The following is a 26,821-nucleotide window of genomic DNA, read 5'->3' as shown; positions in this document are numbered from 1 at the left end:
TTTTTTTTCCATGAGGTTAGTTCATTGTACAATTAAGAAAATGTACAAAATAAAACCTATGGCTTGATTGCTAGTGGCCAAACATGTTTTCAATCTTTGCCCTAATGTAAAAGATTTTTAATCAACTACAAACTGATGCAGAATATCTTTCCTACTTTTCCATGTCTTGTCAGGAACAATAAGATACAATAAATTTGCCCCACAGGATTTTAAAGCCTAAGTTTTATATACAATGCAACTCAGGTCTACAAAAATATTGCAGCCATATTTACAAATTTAATTCACAAACTGCTACAGAAAAATAGCTGAAAATTTTGTTTTGCTTCTTTCAAATTTTCTCTGTACAACAGCAGAATTTTAAAACATCTCTCTTCTTTATAATAAATAATTTATTTTAGTTTATACTCTGTATATATACAAAGTTTTTGTATATTTTATAAAAATTCAAAGAATTGCAAGATTCAGTCATCTTATTTACACTGGAGAGCCACAGTTCAACAGAGCCATCTCCTCCAGAGTTTAGGGAGAGCTGCATCAAACCAATTGTGACTTTATTTACTTATTAATACTTGCATGTGGCACTTAGAATTCCTTAGTTGTATTTTTAAGACTTGTTACCAATTGCATCTGTCCTCCTCTAACATCTCCTTCCAGGGTACACCCATCTTTGTTAGTGGAATTACATAACCATCACTGCCCCTGCTGACAGTAGCACATCTAAAGCTGCTGTCCAGCTCTAGGATTTGGTATGCTTTTATAGTAAATATCCTCATTCGCTCCTCTTGGAGGGAGAGAGATGTTCTTCCATGTTGGGATTTCTCTTCTGATAGGGAGAGTCTCTGGTTGGGCATGCTTGTATGAAGGTAGTCTCTGTTGGGAGCTGAAGATATAACTTCCACATCTGCAGTCAACTAGAAAATATAGCTATCTTGTCTTTCTTCTGGGGTTAGTAGAGAAGGGAGTGAGTTCTCTGAGGAATGAGCTGAGCCTCGAGTTCTTTTGAAGGAGCTCTATTCCCTGAGTTGTCTCCATGTACTAAAGTGAAGTATCTGCCACAAGAGCATCATCTTCACTAATGCTGCCTCATCACAGGCTTGACTGGGAGTGTGAGTTTGAAGTTGGGAGTCTTACTAATGCCCAGAAGATTGTTGTGCACTAATTTTGAAATGATAATTTTTTGAGGCCCCTGCCCAGGACTGCCCCACTTACTATCAGATCCACATTGGAGCCCAGGCCCAAGTCCAGGGCCGACCCACTGACGTGCATGGAAGCCTAGACCAACGTTAAATAGAAGACCACTCTCTGACTGGCAAACCCATTCCTGAGCCAAGGCCCAACCCACCTCCATCTTGGGACACTGCAGCCATTGCCTACTCCAATACAACTTATCAAAATCTATGGGACACTATGAAGGCAGTTCTAAGAGGAAAGTTTCATTGCCTTAAACTCATTCATTAAAAGAAGAAAAAGTCAACAAATAAGCAACCTGACATTACATCAAGGATGTCCACCAGTTGCTCCATCAGTCTCACTGAAGAACTCACATCCCCTGAAAACATGGGATCTTTGTTATATTTAGCCAGTTAATTGGCAAGACTAGCAGCATTTTCTACACTTCTGAGTTTCCAAGACAACTGATTTACCCAGTATGAGGTACAGTTGCTAAGATCTGGGCTACTTAGGGTTCCATGTTCCAGTGAGAACCATCCAGAGATGCAAGACAGTTCCTCTTGTTCTCTTGGGATGTGATCGTTCAACCGTCATTCCCCTTGGTGTCTGAGGTTGCTTTATCCCCCTTGCATCTAATGTTTCCCAGAATCTCTCTTAGACAGGATCAGGTGGACTTAACTCCAGAGAGTATCATAAAATAAAATTATTGTTCCACCCATAGAGTTAGCTATCTCTTGGATTGGTATCCACTATAGCAATATATTGATTAGGGAAGGGAACATCTACATATTCTCCTCAGTTTAATTGAGTATCATAAATATTATTGATTGCATTCTTGCCTGTTTAATTTTCATTATCTTGATGAACTGACCTGACCACAAGAAGGAGTCTATATATTATAAAAGCATTTGATGCAGCACATTTGTCATATGCAGTCTTCCACATTGCTTCAAATCAAAGAGTATATGGATTCAGATGGCTAATAACTATCATTCCACTGTTCTGTTGAGTGGCATAAATTATCCAAAGCCATTTTCATCAACTACCAAGTAGATATCACTCTTTTCTCCCCATCTGTATGGGAGGTTTCATGGTAGTTGGTCTAGTTAATTATGGCCTCACCACTCTTAATTCTTCTACAAGTCTAGGGGAAATACAGTCTAAAAGTTCCTTCCAGCTCTAAATGGTAGAGATTATATTGAGTGGGAGCTTTGCTCTCTTTGTACCATAATGGTAGTTGTATTTATCAAAAAGATTGTTCATTCTTCTTCCTATCCTAAAGATTCAAATCAATGCAAATAAACCTAAATTTTGATAAAAATTTTAAGTAACTGCTGTCCTTGCTAGGTGCTAGAGAGAAGGCAAGTACTACTTGTCAGATAACCAAAGGATCAGATATAAGGATGTCCAAAGCAGCCAACTAACAAGGAATGGGAAGCTTTGGGTTACTCCCCTCTAACTTTCTCGCTTCATTACTAACTATAATATCTACTAGGAAACTTATGTCCTCCAAATCCTACTTTGACAATAGCCATGCCAACCAAATATGAAATGTTGCCTGTTCCAGAGCTGCTTCTAAGAACTTACCTCTTAACTTTCACCCATGAGGTAGATGCTTGACTTTTTCACCTCTGCACACCTCATATCCTGCAGAACTTAATCCTAGCTGCTTATTAGCATCACCAAGGGAGCTTTTTAAAAATGTTGAAGCCTACCTTTCTACCCCCAGGGGTTCTGATCTAATTGGTTTAACATGAGGTCCTGGCATTGGTCTGTTTTTAGTTTTAGTTCAGAGTTGGTTTTTTTGTTTGTTTGTTTGTTTGTTTTTCCTAAATCCCCAGCAGATGACTCTAATATATAGCCAGAACTGACAACAACTACACCTTTGAAACAGAAGTTGCTTAATTTTCATCTCCTGGTTAAATATCAACGCTGGATTCTGGGCCCAATTCTGTTCCTGTCCAGGGAGAAATCAAGGATTCTTAAGCTAGAAGCTCAGCAGCCCAATACTTAGGGCTTAATCCCACTGTGGCCTGAACTCCCAGTTCCAGTAATTATAGGTGGTTGCTATTCATCATGAATAAGCCCTTGCCCCAAAGGAACAGGAAGGGCAAAAGGGTTAACAGTTGCTGGGCAGGCAAAAACAGCAGATGTTTACTCTAGTATTCTCCCACTTCTTTCTGCTTCCTATCCCCTCTGCTCATCTCATTTTAACAAAGTTCTCCCTTGTAAACAAGATCACTTAATGACCTTTACAGATAGAAAATATCTGTCCTAAATATCTATCTTTAGTTATGTCTTATGTCAAGCTGCCAGATATTTCTATTTATTTTATGACAAACTCCTCCTAATAACCTCTTTCTGAGATACCTCATCTTTAATCCTGTCTTCTCCCTTTTTTAATTGCACCCAGTCAATCCCAGATTTGATTCCTTTTTACAAATCTCTCAATTCACTGATTGTTATCATCCTTAAGTGTAAGACTATTTATTATCAATGTAAACCAAGGAAAAGAAAACTACTTATTTTTTAAAAGTGGAATTTTGGCATTTAAAAATTAAAAACAACCTTTAGAGTTCATAAAAATACTAATAAACTCTTTTCAAAATTGCCATAAAAGTCTATATTCTTTAAAATATAAGAATGATCAGTGGAGTAGTGGAAGGAAATTGAGAGGGAGAGGGGAGGGAAGGAACAAAGGAGGAGTTGCCAGATGAAATTGACCAAATTATGCTATGTATACATATTAGTATACCATAGTGAATTCTACCTTTATGTATATGTGTAAAGCAACAACTTAAAAAACAATAAATAAATGGAAGGAAAACCAACAGAGTAGAGGAAGGGAAATAGGGGGAAGGAGAAAGGGAGGGAAAGTGGAAGTACACGGGATTGAAATGGAGCAATTTGTATTTTGTGCATGTATGAATATATCAGAATGATCTCCACTATCATATATATAGCTAAATAATAAAAATGTTTTTGAAAGGCTATCTTCTTTTGTGAAAATTTTTTTTCAGAAGCCAGTATTCAATAACACAACATAATAATATAAGCTTTTTGTTGTTGTATTTGTTTTTTTGTAGTACTGCAAAACCCAGGGCCTGGTACATTCAGGGCAAGTGCTGTACCACTGAATTACATCCCTAGCCTCATAAAAATTATTTTTAATCCATTTGTTGTTTTCTGTTTTGGCATTTGTTTTGCAACTGTTTTGTTTATTAGTATTTTTTACAACAATTCATTTTGTGGGTTATCCTCAGAACAGTTGTGCCATCTAGAACATTGTTTTAAATTGGAATTATACTCTATGTAGCAGTCAAAGTTTTGAAACTCAATCCATTTGTAAATCGAGAACTGAATGAATATGTGTAACTCCATACTGGGAAATTCTCCTTTCTAGTATGAGATAGGACAGCCTCTAAGATTTGCCAAAGGACATAAAGGCAGATTTTAATGACATGTGTTTTTGTTGATAAGACTAATGACTTTCCCAGTCACAAATGAGACAGAGGAAGTTATTCTCTTATTTGGCCTAGCAGAATATGCTATGTATGATTTTTCCCAATGCCAAGGTGAGTTTCATGATATACCATACTTTGCTATCAATTACCATGACAATTGGAGAAAATAATCCCTATTATAATGCCTAGAATTATTCTAAGGAAATTGCTTTTGCAATTCACATATTTGTCTAATTAAAGATAAGAACTCAAAATTATGTTATTTTTTCCTGATATGAAATATAACCCTAAGTTTGACTCTGTTCTCTGTTTTGACCAGGCAATGTGATCCTCTGTGAACATTTCCAAAAGACAAAGACAGAAAAGAAGAAGAAAATGTATTTTATGAAGATTTATTACTATCAGAGTGATGGTTCTATTACATTTTGTAACAACAATATGAATTATAATTTTAAAAATTGGAAAGAAATCGAATTCCCTTTATTTAAGAATTCTCGAATAATTCTCAACCATCTTTTCTCGTCCCAAATATATTTTATTCCTTAAAATTCAGGTTCACCAGAAAGTCAATATCATTGTCTAGATTTTTCTGATGACATGAGAAGGATTGAACTAGATGGTTCAGTGACTAACCTCATGACTGACACTCTGATTAAAAGTAGTTACACAAATCGTTTTTAAGCAAATTTCCACATAGCTAGTTGTTGTATTTAAATTCTAAAACACTCCAAAGAAAGCAACTATTGGTGAAGCAGGCTAAATGTAAAATCAGTCAAATGAATCTTTTAACAACATGTGCTAATCTAACATTTGAATGAATTTTTCATACTTCACCCAAATATTTATCATGCTGTATGTTTAGTCCTGAACTCCAAAGGCAAAAAGCCTCCTTTTTTACAGTGTCTTTAAAAAATTAATCTAACGAGTTCCGGAGCTGCTGTGGCTGCGCCGTCTGCTGCTTCTGCGCCTCCTTGTCGCCACGCGCGAGCGCCTGAGGCCGGCTCGGGGTATGTGAGCGAGCAAGTCCCTCGGCGGCCGGGCACCAAGTCCAGTAGAGATTTGCCAGCGGGCGCGGGGCTCCACCTCCGCCAGCTCCGGACGCACCCGGGCGACTCAGACTGACGGCCAGCTCCGGCGGGACGGCGGCCGCCGCGCGTTTGGGCTCGGCTTCGCTGCGCGCCCAGAAGATGAATCCGTCCTCGGCGCCCCCACCGCTCCCGCCGCCCGGTCAGCAAGTGATCCACGTCACGCAGGACCTCGACACCGACCTCGAGGCCCTCTTCAACTCTGTCATGAACCCCAAGGCCAGCTCGTGGCAGAAGAAGATCCTGCTGGAGTCCTTCTTCAAGGAGCCCGACTCGGGCTCGCACTCGCGGCAGTCCAGTACCGACTCGTCGGGCGGCCACCCCGGGCTGCGGCTGGCCAGCGGCGCGCAGCATGTCCGGCGCATTCCTCTCCCGCATCCCTGCAGCTGGGCAAAGGTGCGGGCGATATGGCCAGCTTCGCGCAACAGCACGCGCACCTCCGCCAGCAGTCCTACGACGTGACAGACGAGCTGCTGCTGCCCCCAGGCTGGGAGATGGCCTTCACCGCCACTGGGCAGCCGTAATTCCTCAATCACACAGAAAAAATCACCACCTGGCAAGACCCCAGGAAGGCGATGAGTCAGCCCCTGAATCATATGAGCCTCCGCCCTGCCGTCACTTCCACACCAGTGCCTCAGAGCTCCATGGCCGCATCCCAGCCAAACCTGGTGATGAGTCACCAACACCAGCAGCAGATGGCGCCCAGCACCCTGAGCCAGCAGAACCGGCCTTCTCAGAACCCGGCCGGGCTCATGAGCTTGCCTACCGCCTTGCCCACCGCCCTGACCACACAACAGCAGCAGCAGCAGCAGCAGCAGCAGCAGAAGCTGCGGCTGCAGAGGATCCAGATGGAAAGAGAGAGGATCCGCGTGCGCCAGGAGGAGCTCCTGCGGCAGGAAGCTGCCCTCTGCAGACAGCTCCCCATGGAAGCCGAGACAATGCCGCAGTCCAGGCTGCTGCAAACCCTCCTGCCATGACCCCAGATATGAGATCCATCACTAATAACAGCTCAGATCCTTTTCTCAATGGGGGGCCCTACCACTCAAGGGAGCAGAGCACTGACAGTGGCCTGGGGTTAGGGTGCTACAGTGTCCCCACCAGCCCTGAGGACTTTCTCAGCAACGTGGACGAGATGGACACAGGAGAAACCACAGGTCAGACACCTATGAACATCAACCCGCAACAGACCCGCTTCCCTGATTTCCTTGACTGTCTCCCGGGAACCAACGTTGACCTAGGAACGCTGGAGTCTGAAGATCTGATCCCCCTCTTCAATGACGTAGAGTCGGCTCTGAACAAAAGTGAGCCCTTTCTAACCTGACTGTAATGGCTACCATTTTGTCACTGGGGTGCAGCGCAACCTGACATTTCCTAGGCCTCTTGGAGAAAGCGACAGTGCACGGCTTTCTGCCTCTGTGACTCCTTTTCCTTCCTGTCCATGTGGCCAGTTTCATCAATGCCTGGTTTTGATTGACAGTAACTTAAATTAAACATGAAAAAATGTTCTATCTTATTTCTGCAAGCCTGCATTTCTGAGACAGATGATGCAGAATTGTGCCTATAGAATTGGTTATGCAGAATTACTTCTCTTCATTCTCTGCTGCCCCATGGCTAAGCTTTATGTGTATTAGTTGAAATAGTAACACTTTACTGTATATCATGAGCCTATATTTCTTTTAGTTTTTAAAATTGTGTGTATGCATATACTTGATAAAAAGATACAAAATCATATATAAAAAGATACAAAATCATATACAATAAATCTCTCTGTCTTTCCTCAATTACCCAGTTCCCTCTTTGGAGGAAACACTGTACATGGTTTCTTGGAGATTCTCCCAAAGAAAATCCATGCATTTGCCATCATACATATAAAATACCTGCTTCCTTTCTCCCTCTCCCTCTCCCTCCCTCCCTCCCCCCTGCCTTGTGCACACCCACACACCCCCTCCCTTCCCCTTTCTCTTTCTCTCTCCCCTCTTTTCACCAAAAGCATTAGTGTGATCATATTCTTTGCTCTATTCTTGGCTTTAAACTCTTGAAAATTGTCCTAAATCATCACATATAAAAGGACATCATTCAGGCTAATGTCTGCATAGTGATCCATTGTAGAAGTAAACTATAAACAGTCTCTTAATGATAAAGCATTTAGATAGTTTCAGTCTTATACTATTAGTTGTAGGCGGTAACAAATATTTCATGTGCATATATTTTATATTTCACATATGAAAGATTATAGAATAAATGCATAGGAGTTGAAACTGAGTCAGAGAACATGAGCATTTTAATTTTGATTTACAGAATCAAATAACCCCCCATAAGAGGCAATATACTCCTAGCTGTCATATGTGAGAGAGGATTGGTGTTTTTTAGTAGAACTCACTTCATATTTGTATACAAAAGAAATAAAAGAACAAAATGTTATTTTTATTTTATAAATGTCAGAAAAACCTAATATTTGAAATATAAAAAAATGTAAAGTAATTTAACAGTAAGAAAACGATCATTTCAGTTTGTTACAAAAGAGAATTGTCATATTACAAGAAATGGTGTTTAATTATGTTTTTCAAAATCATGAAAATAGTTAAATCTTTCTGTTTCTTTTGGTAATGCTATTATTAAAATTATGTGTAGAAAAATTTTATGGTACAATTATCTAGTATTCTAGATAATGATAAAAAATCATTGTACACACAAAAACTTTTCTGTCTTTATTGCATTAGAATTGGTATCAATTAATTATACATATCTAAAGTGTAAAAGTTGATATATTTAGGCATATGTACACACTTATGAAATTATCATCAAAATTAAAATAATGAACATATTCTTTGTCCCTAAATTTTCTTCATGCCCTTTTGTAATTCCTCTCTCCACACCTTTCTGCTTCTAGACAGTAACCAGATCTTCTCTCTGTCATTAGAGTTTGCATTTGTTAGAATGTTTTTTTTTTAAGGGTACCGGGGTTTGAATTCAGGGGCACTCAACCACTGAGCCACATCCCCAGTCCTATTTTGTACTTTATTTAGAGACAGGGTCTCACTGAGTTGCTTAGTGGCTTGCTTTTGCTAAGGCTGGCTTAGAAATTGGATCCTCCTCTCTCAGCATCCCAAACTGCTGGGATTACTGGCACACACTACTGTGACTGGCTTGTTAAAAATTTTGATCTGGTTTCTTTCATGTAGTACAATTATTTTGAAATTCCTCCAAGTTATTGCTTGTATCAATAGCTCATTGTTTTTTATGGTTGAGTAGTAACCCTTTATATGAATATACCACAGTCTATTAATTCACTTTCCTGCTCATGGACATTGAATTGTTTTCAGTTTGGGACTGTAACAACATGTTATGGACATTCATGTACATTTCTTGGCAGATATTAACTTCTATTTCTTTTGAGCAATTACCTGGTGGTATGAGGGCTAGGTCTAATGATCAACATCTATTTAAAAAATTGACAACTGTTTTCTATTTCTAGGATGACTGTACCATTTTAGATCTCTAACTGAAGTTTGTGAGAATTACACTTGCTCCATATCTGCAATAACACTTAGTATTGGTAGTATTTCATTTTAGCTATTCTAATACGTATGTAGTAGTATCTTGCTGTGGTTTTATGCCTTTATTAGTTATGTATAATATTTGGGTTCATTTTGACATAATCATACATGTTTGGAATTTAATTTGCTCCATTTCAGTCCTTGGTGCCTCCTCTATCATTCCCCTCCTTTCTCTTCCTTTCCCCTTCCTCTACTGATCTTCTACTTATCTATTTATTTTTAATTTTTGCTTCATAGATATGCATAAAGGTTGAATTCACTGTAGTATATTTATATATGCACATAGTGTAATTTTATCAAATTCATCCCACATTTTCTTGTCTTTCCTATCCCTCCTCTCTCCCTCTGTTTCTTCTACTACACTAATCTTCCCTCTGTTCTTATGATATTTGATTCTCCTCCACACACCCACACACCTTGTTTCCCCTTACTTTGTTCTAGTTTCTGCATATTAGAGAAAACATTCAATCCTTGATTTTCAGTGTCTGGCTTATTTCACTTAGCATGTTATTTTCCACTTCCTTTCACTTATGGGCAAATGCCATGATTTCATTTTTCTTTATGACTGAGTAAAACTTCATTGTGCATATATATCACATTTTCTTAATCCATTCATCTACTGATGGGAAGCTGGGCTAGTTCCATAACTTGGTTGTTGTGTACAGACAAAATTTTGATATCAAAAATCTAAATAAGGGGCTAAAGTTGTGGCTTAGTGGTAGAGCGCTTGCTTAGCATGTGTGAGGCCCTGGGTCTGATTCTCAGCACCACATATAAATAAATGAATAAAATAAAGATCCATCAACATCTAAAATAGATACTTTAAAAAATCTAAGTAAGCAAAAATTGGGACTATCACATTTTAATCTGTTATTATAATAGTCATTATAATACTACAACTAACCCTCAAATTGATAAGTAGGTATTCTGGATATACATCTCAAAAAATAGGAAAATAATAATAATTTTAGTAGGGATATAAAAATTCTGACCAGATGATAAAATACTATTACTTTATAAAATGAAAAAAGTTTTATAAGCTAGTAGAAATAATAGAAAAGACTAAGCACTTTGTTTTAGAATTAAAGCCTTAAGTAAAATGAATGTTTGAAAACAAAAAAGTTTTCCTTTCTTGGTAAGGTAGATTTCTAAGGGTACCAATGACTACTCAATTAAAAGGAAAACTAAGATATGCATTGAATACCTAGAAGGTTGTTGTTTCACATTAGTACTTAGGATATAAACTGCCATTTCTTTCACTGAGCACAAAATACACAGGAAGGTGTGAAACAGAGTGGAGTATTCTGTGTGCTGGTAGCTGTGGCCCCCACCTGGTGGAAAAGCTCTCTGCAGAAGAAGGTGGAGCGACAGACTTGCTGAGTACAAGTCACATTCTCACCCTGTAATGAGAAAGGAACTTCTGGAAGTACAGCCAACTTCTGTGAAAAAAAAATAAGCTGTTAAAAAAGAAAGAGAGAAAGAAAGAAAGAAAGAAAGAAAGAAAGAAAGAAAGAAAGAAAGAAAGAAAGAAAGAAAGAAACTGTGGACTAATTTAATTGGGAAAATGGGTGATTTGACAGAGACTGTTTCCCCAATACTACATCATTTCTGCTAGTACTTTAAATTTTTTAAAATTTTACTTCTACATTTTGTAATATGACATGTGTGTTTATTTTTAATTTAAAATGTTATGCATAAAAAAGTATGCAGCCAAATCAATCAGATCAAACCCTTTTACCTGGAGTTTGGTACTGATTCTTACTTCTTTGATTCTGTATAAGAAAAATAGATACAATTGAGTTTCAAAAAAAAAATTAACCTAACTATTTAACTCTATAGCATATTCACTACAACATGCAAGTCAAAAAGCATGACTACAACACAGAATATATATCACATGAAAATGAAGCAACAGCTTTTTAAGAATGAGCAAGAAATGCACCAATATAAACACTTGTGTTTTTAACATCAAGCATCCTGTTCTAATTTGCTCACAATAGCATGGTCATTATCATCATCATTGTTATTATTATTATTATTATTATAGTTTCTAGCATCAGCATTATATGTGATAACAAAGTATTAAGTACTTTTAAGCTTAAACAGTCAATACTCCATACTATTGTCTTTTCAACACATATTTAATTTCTGCAGCTGCATAATGTTGTCTATCTTTAATTTCTTCCAGAATTTTACATACCTTAGTGTTTTTTAAAAAAAAAGTTAACATTATACACAACTCAAGAGTATACAAGAAATGATTTAACATCTCTTTAGTTAAACAAGCCTCCCTGTACAAATGTAGGAGTCGTCCTCTGGATTGCTGGAATAGTGGTTCATCTTGAATGTTCAGCAGATGCTGCTACCATGGTGATGGACTAACAGGAAACAGTCTCCTCTGCTTTATTGGAACAGCTCATTCTTTTATTTCTTAAAGTAGAAAAAAAATATGGTTTTGAAGACTAAAGTGAAATGTTTCCCAAGTCATAGCCCCTCTTTTTGTGTGCCTATGATGCTGTCTCAGCTAAACATAGATCTAAACTAAATTAATATACCATATACATTACTCATGTACAAATTTCTATGGTTTACATCATCCTTCTTCTAATCTTTTAAAAGTTATTGAATTCATTAACTTATAGGATATTTAGCTGACCTGACAACCAATATCTACAATCAATAAAAGTCATTCATGCACATGACTAGATTAAGTTACTAAAATATCTAGGAAAAGATAAGGTAAAACATGTCCTTTCCAGATTTTGTTTAATTGTTTTTGAAGCAGATTTTAACAAAAGAAGTAATCAGACAAATATTTAATTATCTTTCCTTCATTCTTTTCAAAAAGGTTCTAAGATCACAATTATTCATTTTCTATAAAATAGTGTTTCTATAAAATAATGTTTTATATGCATTAGTTCACTTAAGTCTTACAATAGCCCTATAAATTAGAAATTATTTTCTTTACAAATGAGGAAATTGTAGGTCAGAAGAGTTAAATGACATCTCTACAGTTATACCATTAGTGAGATTGTTGCAGAGTTGGACTTGCAACTAGATTTACCAACTCCAAAATATTATGCTCACTTATTCGTGACTGCAAGCCAAAACATGTCACAAATATTTATCTCCAGAGAAAAAAATCAGAGGATATTAATTTTAAACATGACAGGGAGAATTGAAGATAGCTATAGAGATTGCTATTTTATAATTAAAGAGGATATGATATAGAATGCTCAAGAGTTACAAAGTTTTTGGTAAGGTTCCCATTCTTAAATTAGGTGGTGGGCTAATTTCATTTCATTATATCTTCATACTTTCCCTCACATGTATGTTACATTTTTCACTATTTATTAAAATATTATGTAAACATATTTAAAAGAAATTCAAATGAATTTTTAAGAGATACTGTAAAATCTTTGACTAAATGTCTTTTAAAAATCAAAGCTAACAAGATTTCACCCTCACTAACTTCACCAGCAATAATTTCACCCAGTAATTCATAACTGGATGGGTTGCTGCCATGGTACATGCATAAGTTCTGAATGTTCATTTAATACCATTTCTTTGCTCTTTCTGTGTCAGAACTCAAATGACTTCACTGGGTATTAGATAAAATCTGTGCCTACAATAAGATTAGGACAAAAGACCAAAATGATTAATTCTTCCCGGAAGGTTATTTCAACTCAAGTATACAAATTTGGATTTCAGCATTTGGGTAACTCCTATTAAGCCAACAGACAACACTCCTTGATATTAAAAAAAAACAAGATTGAGTTATTAGAAAGGCAAACTGTAGTGACATCATCATGGTAAAGCATGAACATACCCATTTTCTCAAAATAGTAGTTTCTATTAAAATATGTATTCTGTCAAAGTGTCTTCAATGAGAGCCAACTAGTTCACAGTTATTTTTTAGTCCTATCCCATTCTCACAAATATCTGATAAGCCAACCTTTATTTTTTTAGAATCATTAATTTATTTTTATTGTAAAGCACTCATTTCTATGATCATTTAAAAAACAGACCTTAATCCCACTCTTCAGAGGTAACCATTGGCTTTTACCAACTGTTTTTTGTTCTTTTATCACCTCCATGACTCTAAATAACATTGCTACAATACTATTACTTGATTTTTTTCTTTTTTGTGAATTATAATTATACATAATAGTTGGGTCCATTTTAACAAAATCATACATGTGTGGAATTTGATTTACTTCATTTAAGTCCCCAGTCCCAACGCCAACCACTGGAATGTTTATTATTCACTGTGGTCTACTTATACAAGCACACAGCATAATTTTGTTAAATCCACAGGAAATTTTTAAATTTAAAATTGTATGTTTATACACTAGTATGGCAGTAGAATGTGTAACCGATGTGAATCTGCAATATGTATATAGGGTAAAAATGGGAGTTCATAATCTGCTTGAATCAAATGTATGAAATATGATATGTCAAGAACTTTGTAATGTTTCAAACAACTAATAATAAAAAAAGAAAAAGAAAGAGAAGAGCTGATCATTTAAGAAGTTATAATTAAGCTGTGAATTTTGAGGTAAGTACTTTCTAGAGACACAACCATCTTTATAGACATTTATTTTTAGGTATTTAGACTTTATTTTTGGTATTTTTAGCTGATGCAGATAGGGAATTGAACTGGTCATCAGAGGACTTGAATTCACTTTGCCTATAAAAAGTGTATATGTAAGTTCCTTGCCTCCCATGATCCTCTGCTTCTCTCTCATTTTTTTCCTAATTCATCAAATTACTAATATTCACCAAGAGGCTGAATATTAGTGTTCTTTGAAAACTAAAAATTACATTCAGCAAGTGTTTGAATTTGACTAAATTCAGGACTTTATTGAAAAATCAATATTCATGCTTGGCCTTGCTACTGAAGTTATTTTGTGCAAACTTACATTGTCAAATTTTTGTAATTATTTAACTAATTCCATCTCAAATATATACGTATGCAAATTTTTAAAAAATAAAAACTAAATAAAATTGTATGTTTACTGAAATTGTGTAACTTTAAAAAGTCAAATAGTAACTATAATGTTTATAATGAAGAACAGGAACTTCAAAATATCCTCTTATTCTCAATCTTTTTTAATATCTTTATTTTGTTTATTCATTTGTATGTGGTACAGAGGATTGAACTCAGTGCCTCACATGTGCGAGGCAAGTGCTCTGCCACTGCGTCACAATCCCAGCCCCTTCTTCTCAATCTTTTATGCCCAGTCCACAGTGGCAATTTTTTTCTATTCTTTTATGTCTTTCTGTTTACCTATTTACATTCATAATTCCAACTACTATGCTTATACTACTATTTTTATTATTTCATTTCAGATAATTATTTATCAGCTTTTTATTATGAAAATTTTGAATTTGACTCCTGTACATAACTTCCACAGATTCTTCTCAACCCAAGGTTATAATTTTTGTCATAGGATTCCTCTTTTATTATGAAAAAAAATATTATTAATAACTAAGACATACAGTATTGTTTGTTTTTTGTTTACGTTTTTGGGAGCATACCCAGGATTGAATTCAGGGGCACTCAACCACTGAGCCACATTCCTAGCCCTATTTTCTATTTTACTTGGAGACAGGGTCTCACTGAGTTGATTAGTACCTCACTTTGAACTTGTGATCCTCCTGGCTCAGTCTCCCAAGCTTCTGGGATTACAGGCATATGCCACCACACCAGCTGGTTTCTGTTTACTTCTAACTCATTCTTCATGAACTCACTAACAGGACTATAGAAATTCTCCCCTTATGAACAAATATAAAAAAGCAAACTCTTGGTTCTGTCCCCATCTCCTCCTCCTCCTCTTTCCTCCTCCTTCTTTCTCCTCCCTTCTTCCTTATTTCTTCTTAACCCTCCTGGAGTCCAGGTCCTCCTGCTCCTGTTTGGACTACTTGGTTTTTTTTTATTGATTTTATTTTTTAAAGTACATAACAGCAGAATATATTACAACTCTTATTACACATATAGAGCACAATTTTTCATATCTTTGTTTATAAAGTATGTTCATGCCAATTCATGTCTTTATACATATACTTCTTTGCTTTACAATTTTTATTACAAATATATACCACAATTTTTCATATCTCTGTTTGCATAAAAAATATTTTGACACCCAATTCGTGTCTTCATACATGTACTTTGGATTATGACATCCATCACATTTCACCATCCTTGCTAGTCTCCTGCCTCCTTCCTTTCCCTCCCTCCCCTCTGCCCTATCTAGAATTCATCTATTCTTCCCATGCTTCCCCTCCCTACCCCACTATTAATCAACCTCCTTATATCAGAGAAAACATTCAGCATTTGGTTTTCTGGGATTGGCTAACTTCACTTAATGTTATCTTCTCCAACGCCATCCATTTACCTGCAAATTCCATGATTTTATTCTCTTCTATTGCAGAGTAAATTTCCATTGTGTATATATGCCACATTTTTTTTATCGATTCATACACTGAAGGGCATCTAGGTTGGCTCCACAGTTTAGCTATTGTGAATTGTGCTGCTATAAACGTTGATATGGCTATGTCCATGTAGTATGCTGTTTTTAAGTTCTTTGGGTATAGTCCAAGGAGAGGGATAGCTGGGTCAAATGATGGTTCCATTCTCAGTTTTCCAAAGAATCTCCATACTGCTTTCCATATTGGCTGCACCAATTTGCAGTCCCACCAGCAATGTATGAGTGTACCTCTTTCCCCACATCCTCACCAACACTTATTGGTGTATGTCTTCATAATAGCTGCTATTCTTTTTAAAAAATTTTTAATATTTATTTTTTGTTGTACACAATACCTTTATTTTATTTATTCATTTTTATGTGATGCTAAGTATGGAACCCAGGGCCTCGCATGTACTAGGCAAGTGCTCTACCACTGAGCCACAACCCCAGCCCAAAAGCTGCCATTCTGACTGGAGTAAGATGATATCTCAGAGTAGTTTTGATTTGCATTTCTCTAATTGCTATAGATGATGAGCATTTTTTTTACAAATATTTGTTGATTGAATGAACATCCTCTTCTGAGAAGTGTCTGTTCAGCTCCTTGGCCCATTTGTTGACTGGGTTATTTGGTTTCTTGGTACTTAGCTTTTTGAGTTCTTTATATACCCTAGAGATTAGTGCTCTACCTGATGTGTGAGGGAAAAAATTTGTTCCTGAGATGTAGGCTCTCTGTTCACCTCACAGATTATTTCTTTTGTTGAGAAGAAACTCTTTAATTTGATTTCATCCCATTTAATGATTCTTGGTTATAATTCTTGCGCTATAGGAGTCTTATTAAGGAAGTTGGAGCTTAATCCCACATGATAAAGATTAGGGCCTACTTTTTCTACTATTAGACTCAGAGTCTCTGGTTTAATTCCTAGGTCTTTGATCCATTTTGAATTAAGTTTTGTGCATGGTGAGAGGTAGGGATTTAATTTCATTTTGTTGCATATGGATTTCCAGTTTTCCCAGCACCATTTATTGAAATTGCTATATTTTCTTTAGTGCATGTTTTTGGCAACTTTGTCTAATATAACATAATTGAAATTTTGTGGGGTAGTCTCTGTGTCCTCTATTCTGTACCATTGGTCTACCAGTCTGTTTTGGTGCCAATACCATGGTGTTTTTGCTACTATTGCTCTGTAGTAAAGTTTAAGGTCTGGTTTGGCGATGCCACCTGTTTCACTCTTCCTGCTAAGGATTGCTTTAGCAATTCTCGGTCTCTTATTTTTCCAGATGAATTTCACGATTGCTTTTTCTATTTCTATGAGGAATGCCATTGGGATTTTGATGGGAATTGCATTGAATCTGTGTAATGCTTTTGGTAGTATGGTCATTTTGATAATATTAATTCTGCCTATCGAAGAGCAGGGTAGATATTTGTATCTTATAAATTCTTCTTCGTTTTCTCTCTTTAGGATTCTGTAGTTTTCATTGTATAGATCTTTCGCCTCTTTCATTAAATTGATTCCCAAATATCTTTTTTTGATGTTATTGTGAATGGGGTACTTTTTCTCATTTCCTTCTCAGAGGATTTGTCATTGCTATACAGAAATGACTTTGATTTATGGGTGTCGATTTTATATCCTGCTACTTTGCTGAAGATCTGATTTACTACTTCTCATTTACTAGCTCTAGAAGTTTTATGGAGGAGTTTTTTGGGTCTTCTAGATAGAATCATGTCGTCAGCGTGTAATGCTAATTTAACTTCTTCTTTTCCTATATATATCCCTTTAATTTCTTTCATCTAATTGCTCTGGCCAGTGTTTCAAGAACTATGTTGAATAGAAGTGGTGAAAGAGGGCATCCCTGCCTTGTTCCAGTTTTTAGAGGTAATGCCTTCAATTTTTCTCCGATTAGAATGATGTTGGCCTGAGACTTAGCATAGATACCCTTTACAATGTAGAGATATGTTCCTGTTATCCCTAGTTTTTCTAGTGTTTTGAACATAAAGTGGTGCTGTATTTTGTCAAATGCTTTTTCTGCATCTATTGAGATGATCATATGATTCTTATCTTTAAGTCTATTGATGTGATGGATTACATTTATTGATTTCCATATGTTGAAACAAACTTGCATACCTGGGATAAATCCCACTTGATCATGGTGCACAATCTTTTTGATAGGTTTTTAAATTGGATTTGCCAGAATTTTATTGAAAATTTTTGCATCTATGTTCGTTAGAGATATTGGTCTGAAGTTTTCTTTCTACAATGTGTCTTTGACTGGTTTTGGGATCAGGGTGATATTGGCCTCATAGAATGAGTTTGGAATTACTGCCTCTTTTTTTATTTCCTGAAATAAATTAAAGAATATTGGTATTAGTTCTTCTTTAATAGTCTTATAGAACTCAGCTGTGTATCCATCCAGTCCTGGAATTTTCTTGGTTGGTAAGCTTCTGATGGCATCTTCTATTTCCTCACTTGATATCGGTCTGTTTAAATTGTGTATATCTTCATGACTCAATCTGGGCAAGTCGTATGACTTAAGAAATTTTTCAATGCCTTCAATGTCTTCTGTTTTATTGGAGTATAAGATTTCAAAGTAATTTCTAATTATCCTCTGTATTTCTGTCGTGTCTGTTGTGATATTATCTTTTTCATCAGTATGCTGGTAATTTGAGTTTAATCTCTCCTTCTCTTCATTAGCATGGCTAAGGTCTGTCAATTTTATTTGTTTTTTCAAAGAACCAACTTTTAGTTTTGTCAATTTTTCAAATTTTTTTTTTTATTTTGATTTCAGGTCTAATTTTAATTATTTCTTGCCTTCTACTGATTTTGCTGCTGATTTGTACTTCTTTTTCTAGGGCTTTGAGATGTAGTGAGAGGTCATTTATTTGTTGACTTTTTTTTCTTTTAGGGAATGAACTCCATGCAATGAATTTTCCTCTTAGTACTGCTTTCATAGTGAGTGTCCCAAAGATTTCGATATGTTGTGTCTGTGTTCTCATTTACCTCTAAGAATTTTTAAAACTTCTCCTTGATGTCTTCTGCAACCCATTGTTCATTCAGTAGCATATTCCTTAGTCTCCAGGTGATGGAGAAATGTTTATTTTTTACTTTGTCGTTGATTTCCAATTTATTCCATCATGATCTAATAAAATGCATGGTAGTATCTCTACTTTTTTTAATTTGTTAAGAGTTGCTTGTGGCACAATATATGGTCTGTTTTAGAGAAGGATCCATGTGTGCTGAGAAGAAAGTGTATCTGCTTGATGCAGGTTGAAATATTCTATACTTGTCAGTTGAGTCTAAGTTATTGATTGTATTATTGAGTTCTTTATTCAGCTTTTGTTTGGAAGATCTATCCAGTGGTGAGGGAGGTGTGTTAAAGTCACCCAAGATTATTGTGTTGTGGTCAGTTTGACTCTTGAACTTGAGAAGAATTTGTTTGATGAACATAGCTGCACCATTGTTTGGACATATATATTTATGATTGTTATGTCTTGTTGGTGTATGGTTCCCTTGAGCAGTACGTATTATCCATCTTTATCCCTTTTGATTAACTTTGGTTTGAAGTCTACTTTATTTGAAATAAGAACTGAAACCCCTGCTTGCTTCCACAGTCTGTGTGAGTTGAATGATTTTTCCAACCTTTAACCTTTAGTCTGAGTATGTTTTTCCCTATCAGATGAGTCTCCTGGTGGCAGCATATTGTTGGGTCTTTTTTTAAAATCCAATCTGCTAGTTTATGTCTTTTGATTGATAAGTTTAGGCCATTAACATTTAGGATTATTATTGAGACATAGTTTGCATCCCAAGCCATATTTGTTTATTTTTGTTATTTAACTTGACTTGGTTTTCCTCTTTGATTAGTTTTTTCTTTAGTGTACCATCTCTCTCTGCTCATTTTCATTGTTGTTTTCCATTTTCTCTTCGTGAAATATTTTGCCAAGGATGTTTTGTAGTGCCAGTTTTCTAGCTATAAATTCTTTTAACTTTTTTTCTCATGGAAGGTTTTTATTTTATCTTCAAATCTAAAGCTTTATTTTGCTGGATACAAGATTCTTGGTTGGTACGCATTACCTTTCAGAGCTTGATATATGTTGTTCAAGGATCTTCTAGCTTTCAGGGTATGTGTTGAAAAATTTGCCATTTATCCTAATTGGTTTTCCCCTATATGCAATCTGATTCCTTTCTCTTGTGGCTTTTAAGATTTTCCTCCTTATTCTGTATGTTGGGCACTTTCATTATAATGTGCCTTGGTGTGGGTCTGTTGTGATTTTGTACGTTCAGTGTCCTGTAGAGACTTCTTCAATTTGAATTTCCAATTCATTCTTCATGTTTGGAAAGTTTTCTGATATTATTTCATTGAATAGATTGTTCATTCCTTTGGTTTGGACCTCTATGTCTTCCTCTATCCCAATAACTCTTAAATTTGGTCTTTTTATGCAATCCCATATTTCTTGAATATTCTGCTTGTGGTTTCTTACCATTTTCGCTGTGTGATCTATGGGCTTTCAAAGATAATATATGTAATCTTCATTAGCTGATTTCCTACTCTGTTAGTGATTCTTTCATTTGAGCTTTTAATTTTCTTTCATTTCATGGATTTCTGTTTGTTTGTTTGTTTTTAGAACCTCTCTCTGTTGAGGTGATCTTTTGCTTCTTGGATTTGTTTATGTAGCTCATTGTCAAAGTGATCTTTCACAGCTTGTATTTGTTCTCTTATATCTTCTTTGAGTTCACAGAACGTTTTAACCATGTATATCCTGAAATATTTCTCTGTCATTTTTTCTGCTGTAGCTGCCAATGATTCTTTTTTTAATTTTTTTAATTGGTTGTTCAAAACATTGCAAAGCTCTTGACATATCATATTTCATACATTAGATTCAAGTGGATTATGAACTCCCATTTTTATCCCAAATACAGATTGCAGAATCACATCGGTTACACATCCACATTTTTACATAATGCCATAATAGTAACTGTTGTATTCTGCTATCTTTCCTATCCTCTACTATCCCCCCTCACCTCCCCTACCATATTCTCTCTCTACCCCATCTACTGTAATTCATTTCTCTCCTTGTTTTTTTTCCCATTCCCCTCACAACCTCTTCTTTGTAATTTTATATGACAATGAGGGTCTCCTTCCATTTCCATGCAATTTCTCTTTTCTCTCCCTTTCCCTCCCACCTCATGTCTCTGTTTAATGTTAATCTTTTCCTCCTGCTCTTCCTCCTTGCTCTGTTGATGTGTTGTCTTGATTTGTTTATAGTACTTTTGTCCCTTGTCTTTTCATGTTGCCCGTGTGTCTTCCTTTTCAACTCTGTGAGTCTGGTGTATTATTGTTTTTACCCTCTAGATTTGTAGTGCACTTGTAGGGTTCCAAGATCCCTCCTTTGTGGGGAAGGAAAATGTTAACAGATCCCAATATCAACAATACATCACCTATGAATAAATTGTTGTTATTAAGACAATTACATTTTAGTCTTAATGTCCAGAAATATTGGGTTCAATTATTATTTAAAATATAATCAGCGGTATCATGAAAAGGTTTATAGTTTCTGGCGGTGGACAATAAACTAGGGGTCGGGTATAGGATGATATGCTAAGGGGAAAAGATGTGAGGGCATAGAGTTAATATATCTTAGGAAATGTGAAAAAAATATATGAAGAGGGTTAGTAGCAGAGGAATAGACAGAAAGTAATTTAGGGTAGACAAGTATGTGAGAAGACAGTAAGTACATAAAACAATCACACATATGTATTTAGAAAAATACAGGATGTAAAAATAATAAAATTTGGAGGGTGAAAGAAGAAGAAAGAAAAAGGTAAAGGAAGAAAAGAGAGAAGAACAAGAAAAAAAAGGCTTATGCAACTCCTCTATATTACATTATTCAAGTGACTCAGTCCTCAAAGTCCTATTTCATTTAAAGTTCTTGGTTTCACATGTTGGGAAAAGTATAACGGCAGCTGCACCCCAGAGAAAAACCCCAACATGGCACCTAATGACCTTCTCTTCCTACTTTCCCCTTTCTTTCACTGGCACAAAAAGTTCCTGCGGGTGTGAACTCTCCCGCAGGCGCCAATTTCAAATCTCGCTGGCGGGGAACCTTAGTCCCAATTAGAACTAATTCCTGGGCTCCGGAACTGATATCTGGAAGAACTTGCCAATAAACGTGTGACCTGCCATTTATCTAAGCCCTGCCATCTCTCCTGAGATCTATATAAGCACACAGCCTTTTGCAATAAAATTGGAATTCTCCCCGGAGATTTGTCTTGAATGGAGGATTCTTTCATCACATATGTTGAAGATGTGAGGGCCAGAGGATAAAAGGGTAGAAGAGAAAGAAGGAAAAAAAAATACTTCAAATAAACTAGGGTTATTGCTAGTTTTAGAGACCCGTTTCTTTTCTGCTTTTCTTCTCATCCAGTAGGTGGGGTTATCTGTTTTAAGCTGGTGTCTCTGGCCTCAGGATGGTGTAGGTAACCAGAGTGAGAAGACTGGACCTGGTGTAGAGCATCTGGAAGCAGGGAATGCCACCCACCAGTTTCAGCAGGGAAATTGCACTTCATGGGTCTCTTTTTGGGACCACTCATTTGACTTGAGCCCCAGGTATCGTCTCCCTCTCTTGCCTGGAGATTTCCCTGATCCTGGTCTCTCTGTTATGCTCCAAACTTTAGTCACCCTCTCCTCTTTTAATTAGCAGATCCCAACTGCAGGACCTCTCACCCCCAGGCTCACACTAGGCAGGCGGTGCCCTGGTTGCACTGCACACCTGCCCAACTGAGAGCTGTTTTTGTGTTGGGAGGTCATTATGCTGAGTTATTGCCTCCAGGAGGAGGGAGTTGGAAACCAGGTACCTGCTCAGATGGAGATCTCATCTAAGAGCCACACACACCAAATATGGCGAGAAAGGTTTTCCAAATGGAGTTGGTCTGCTTCCAGTGCTGGGGTGTCTGGTGAGGTGGGGGGAGCTGGGTGATGGCCTTGTGCTGTGGATAGGTAGCAGCCAAGTGACCTGCATGGGAACTATGCACAGTCTGGAGTTCTGCAGAGGTGCTGATAGGTGATTCTGCTAAGACACTTGAGAGCCGTGCATGAGCTAGAACTGTGGGATTTGGGTCTAGAGTCCAGAGTTCTACTCAAACACAGAGGCTCTGATTTCTGCAGGGGAGGTGGGTGTCACAGTTCTAGTGATTTCTGCAAAAATCTGCTGTATAGGGTCCCTCTCATACTTTCTGAGATGTTGTCTTCCTACTAAGTGAGACCTGGGTCATGAAGCACCACAGGATGCTGCCTTTCTGGCCTGCCATCTGAGAATGTGCCCCCACTGGGAAAATGCAGGCCCCTTTCTTGAGGCCCAGTTGGAGGAGCTGGAAACCAGTGAGATAGAGTTCAAGGGTGAAGAGGACTGGAGTTGAGCACAGGAGCATCTGAGGAGGAATCAGTGGTCAGTTGTGGTGGGCCACAGTGGGAGGAAGTCAGAAGACAAGAGGAGCTTCATAGCAGTAATATAGAATCTGATGGTCCCTAGACCCATATGTACAAGTGGTAGAGAGAGGAGGATCCCAGGCTCTTAGCCAAAAGTAGTCTGGGGATGGCTCTGTGTTTGGAAAGTGCCTGGAAACCTTGGGGTCCCCTCCCCCGACGCACATTACAAGCTTCACCACGTTGCTAGGAGACTTGAGAAGACGCCCCTGTCTGAACTAATTGTACTCCAAGACTTCGGCATGATGACAGGCTAAATTTTTTCCTAATTATCATTATACATTTTCTCTTTGTCTTTCCCATGTGGTGACTCTCTTGGTTATTTTGTTTGTTTGTTTGTTTGTTTGTTTGTTTGTTTGTTTTGGGGAACTTATGCTTCCCTATTTTTAAAAAATTTTCCTTACTCATTTTAATTCGATATATCATCCTATAGCTTATTTTTGAAATCTTACAAATCTTAAAGTATCTTTAATTTACCCTTGTACTTGATTAAATTTGGCTGGATAAAGAATTCAGGGAGGCTGAAAATTATTTTCCCCTACATTTTTGTGACATTGATCTCTTGTCTTGCAGCTTCTAAAATTGAGAAAGGTCATGCCATTATGATCTCTGAATCTGTTTCACCCACACACACACCCTTTCTTTTAGAGCTTTTATAAAATATTCATTCACAAGTATTTATCAAGCAGCTGTGCTGTGTCTGCTTCTGTTTTAGGTACAAATGTGCAATTGATGGAATTTGAAGGAGAGATATTTTTTGGTTTTAAAGTGCTTCAGTATTATATTTTCTTTATTTATTCCTTTTTCCCCACCTATAACACTTGTAGTCAAGTGTTAGTGGCTCAGATCTTGGTTTGAATCCCATATCTGTTACTTCTTATCCATGTGATAATGAAAAAATTAAGTCAACTCTCTCAGTCTCCATTTTCTTATTTGTAAAATTTAATTGCTAGTATATATATATTTACAAGGATATTAGGAGGATTAACTGAAATAATGTAAACAAAACTCAGAGTACCCAGTGCTATACAAACATAAAATTAATGTTATCTCCCATATCTTTCTTGGTTCCTCTTCCCTAGTTTGACCCAGAGGAAGGAGTATTGAATGAGCCCTGCCACAGCAAACTATCCCCCACCATTCTTTACTATTTTCATGTCTCTGCAATAGAAACTCTACAGAGTATATACCTTAGAGAAAGATCACGGGTTGGGCCAGGGCATTGTGGAGGTTGCTAAACTTCACTTGGAATCTTTCTGAATAGAATAGAAGACATCCTTTTTCTAAATAGAGAGGATGCTGCTTGAGCAATACTGTGTCCTTGACAAATGGGAATCTTCATAAAAAACACTTGTGTCATAGACATAGATAATATGCCCCCCACCCTGGGCTATCTCCCCATAATGTATCTCAGTACTTAATCTTGTAAATAAAAGTTCAAGATCAGCTTGATTTCTTTTTCCTTATGACTTTCTCATAAAGACAGAAAATTTATATTTAACTGTATGATTTGCTTAACAAGCACATTAAAATAAAATGAAGTTCTCTAAGTTATTTTCTTTTTAATAAGTTCTTTTTTAATTAATTTTTATTGTTGGTTGTTCAAAACATTACATAGTTCTTGATGTATCATATTTCACACTTTGATTCAAGTGGGTTATGAACTCCCATTTTTACCCCGTATACAGATTGCAGAATCACATCAGTTGCACAACCATTGATTTATTAATAAGTTCTTTAATATGTTTTCTTACTCTTTAGAACCATTCAAAACATTCAAATGCTTCAAAATTCATTGCCACAACTTCCTTGTTACTTTAACCCACTTTTCAAAAATGTATCTTATTTGCCTCATGGGTAATCACTATTATCTTTTATACCTTGGGAAATTATAAAATAAATAATACTTTTTCAATAATTAAGCATTTAAATACATCTTATATTTTCTATTGATAATTAGCAATCGGTGCCGTGTGTGTATGTGTATGTATGTGTGTGTGTGTGTGTGTGTGTGTGTATGTATATATGATTTATACAAGAAATTAAAAATAATTCAATAGAACAACAATTCTATTCTTGGCTCTTCCTATTCCCTAGTCCTACAGAAAATGAATAGTAAATTTTAAGTGTTGTTTCTATTTTTTGAGAATGAAGTAAGGAGTTTAGTCTATGTTTTAATCAGTTTTTTTTTCATTGTTGTGACCAAAAGACATGATGATAACAATTTTAATGGAGAAAAAGATTATTTGGCTCACAGTTTCATAAGTCTCAAAATCAACAGATGACCAACTCCACTGCTTTGGGCCTAAGATGAAGCAGTACATCATGGCAAATGTATGTGTTAGAGAAATGCAGGTCAGGACATAGCAAACTGGAAGTAAAGAGCTTCACTCACCAGGAACAAAATATAAATCCCCAAAGCACACCCCCAGGTACCCACCTCCTTCAGCTGTACCCTAGGGATCTATCCATAGTTACTACCAAGTTAATCCTATCAGTGGATTAATACACTGATTAGATTAAGGCTCTTCTAACCCAATCATTTCATCTCTAAATTTTCTTGCATTATCTCACACTAGAGATTTTGGGGGACACCTCATTTCTAAGCTGTAACAGTATAATAGTGAAGCTTCAGGACCTGACTAAAAACTAGATTTTGCTAAAATATTTTAATGGGAATTTTCCAGATGCTTTAAGCAACTGAGTAGGGAGGGGGATGAGTATAGTTTTCATTTCTATGACCTCATTCTTTTCTCAAAAGTTCTCTTAATTTTTTCTTATGTGCAGGAAAGGTTATTTAATTTCACTGACTAGTTTTAATTTTGCAGTTGTGCTATTATTGTCTTTTAAAAATTATGGGTGCATGCAATAAATGCAGTAACACTTGAAAAAATTTACCAAGACAAAACGGAAACTATTTCAGTTATCTTCAGAAAATTTCACTTAAAGATATTATACATCAGTATATTTTGAATTCTCTGAGAATTCAAATTTTGCAACTATTAACAGTTTATAACTGATCATTATTCTACTCTTTTTTGGCTTTATTAAGATATAATAAATAAATAAATATCATTCTAATTTCTTATGCAAAGTATTACCACCTTTTAAATGCCAAAGTGAGAATAGATTATGGACTACACCCACGGAAATGCAATGTGAACTACACAAACTATGATTACTAGCCACAGTATCTATTTTAATTTTTATAAGGAGATCCATGATCTGATTTGCAGGCATAAGACCCCATGGTTCAGAAACTGTCAGGGTCCTTTTCACATATTTGTTAGGCAGAAATCAAAACAATGACAACAACAAAACACAGTAAAATTGTGATGCATTGTCCTGTGGCAACACAGAGAAACTGAACATAGACATGGTTAAGGGTTCTTGATTTTACTATCTGATGGACCCATCATTAATGCCTGCTTTCACCTTTATTTGCCTCATGACCTTGATAAAGCTGCTCAACTTTTCTGCAACTCAGACTCCTCATGCCAAAATGGAGATAGTATATACTTCATAGAGTTGTTAAGAATATGCTGAGATAATGTCTAAAAGCTTTTATTGCATGATTGTCAGGTAATTAGAAAGCATTC

The 26,821-nt window shown here is 36.4% G+C and overlaps 1 pseudogene; it reads left to right on the top strand.

The window, feature by feature from the left end:
* Positions 1 to 5,766: 5,766 nt before the first annotated feature.
* Positions 5,767 to 7,189, top strand: LOC143410169 (WW domain-containing transcription regulator protein 1 pseudogene; annotated as a pseudogene).
* Positions 7,190 to 26,821: the final 19,632 nt, after the last annotated feature.

The sequence above is a fragment of the Callospermophilus lateralis genome, chromosome 11, assembly GCF_048772815.1.
Source record: "Callospermophilus lateralis isolate mCalLat2 chromosome 11, mCalLat2.hap1, whole genome shotgun sequence".
Taxonomy (NCBI): Eukaryota; Metazoa; Chordata; class Mammalia; order Rodentia; family Sciuridae; genus Callospermophilus; species Callospermophilus lateralis.
Note: the sequence above shows the minus strand (reverse complement) of the source record. Positions and strands in the feature narration are given on the sequence as shown.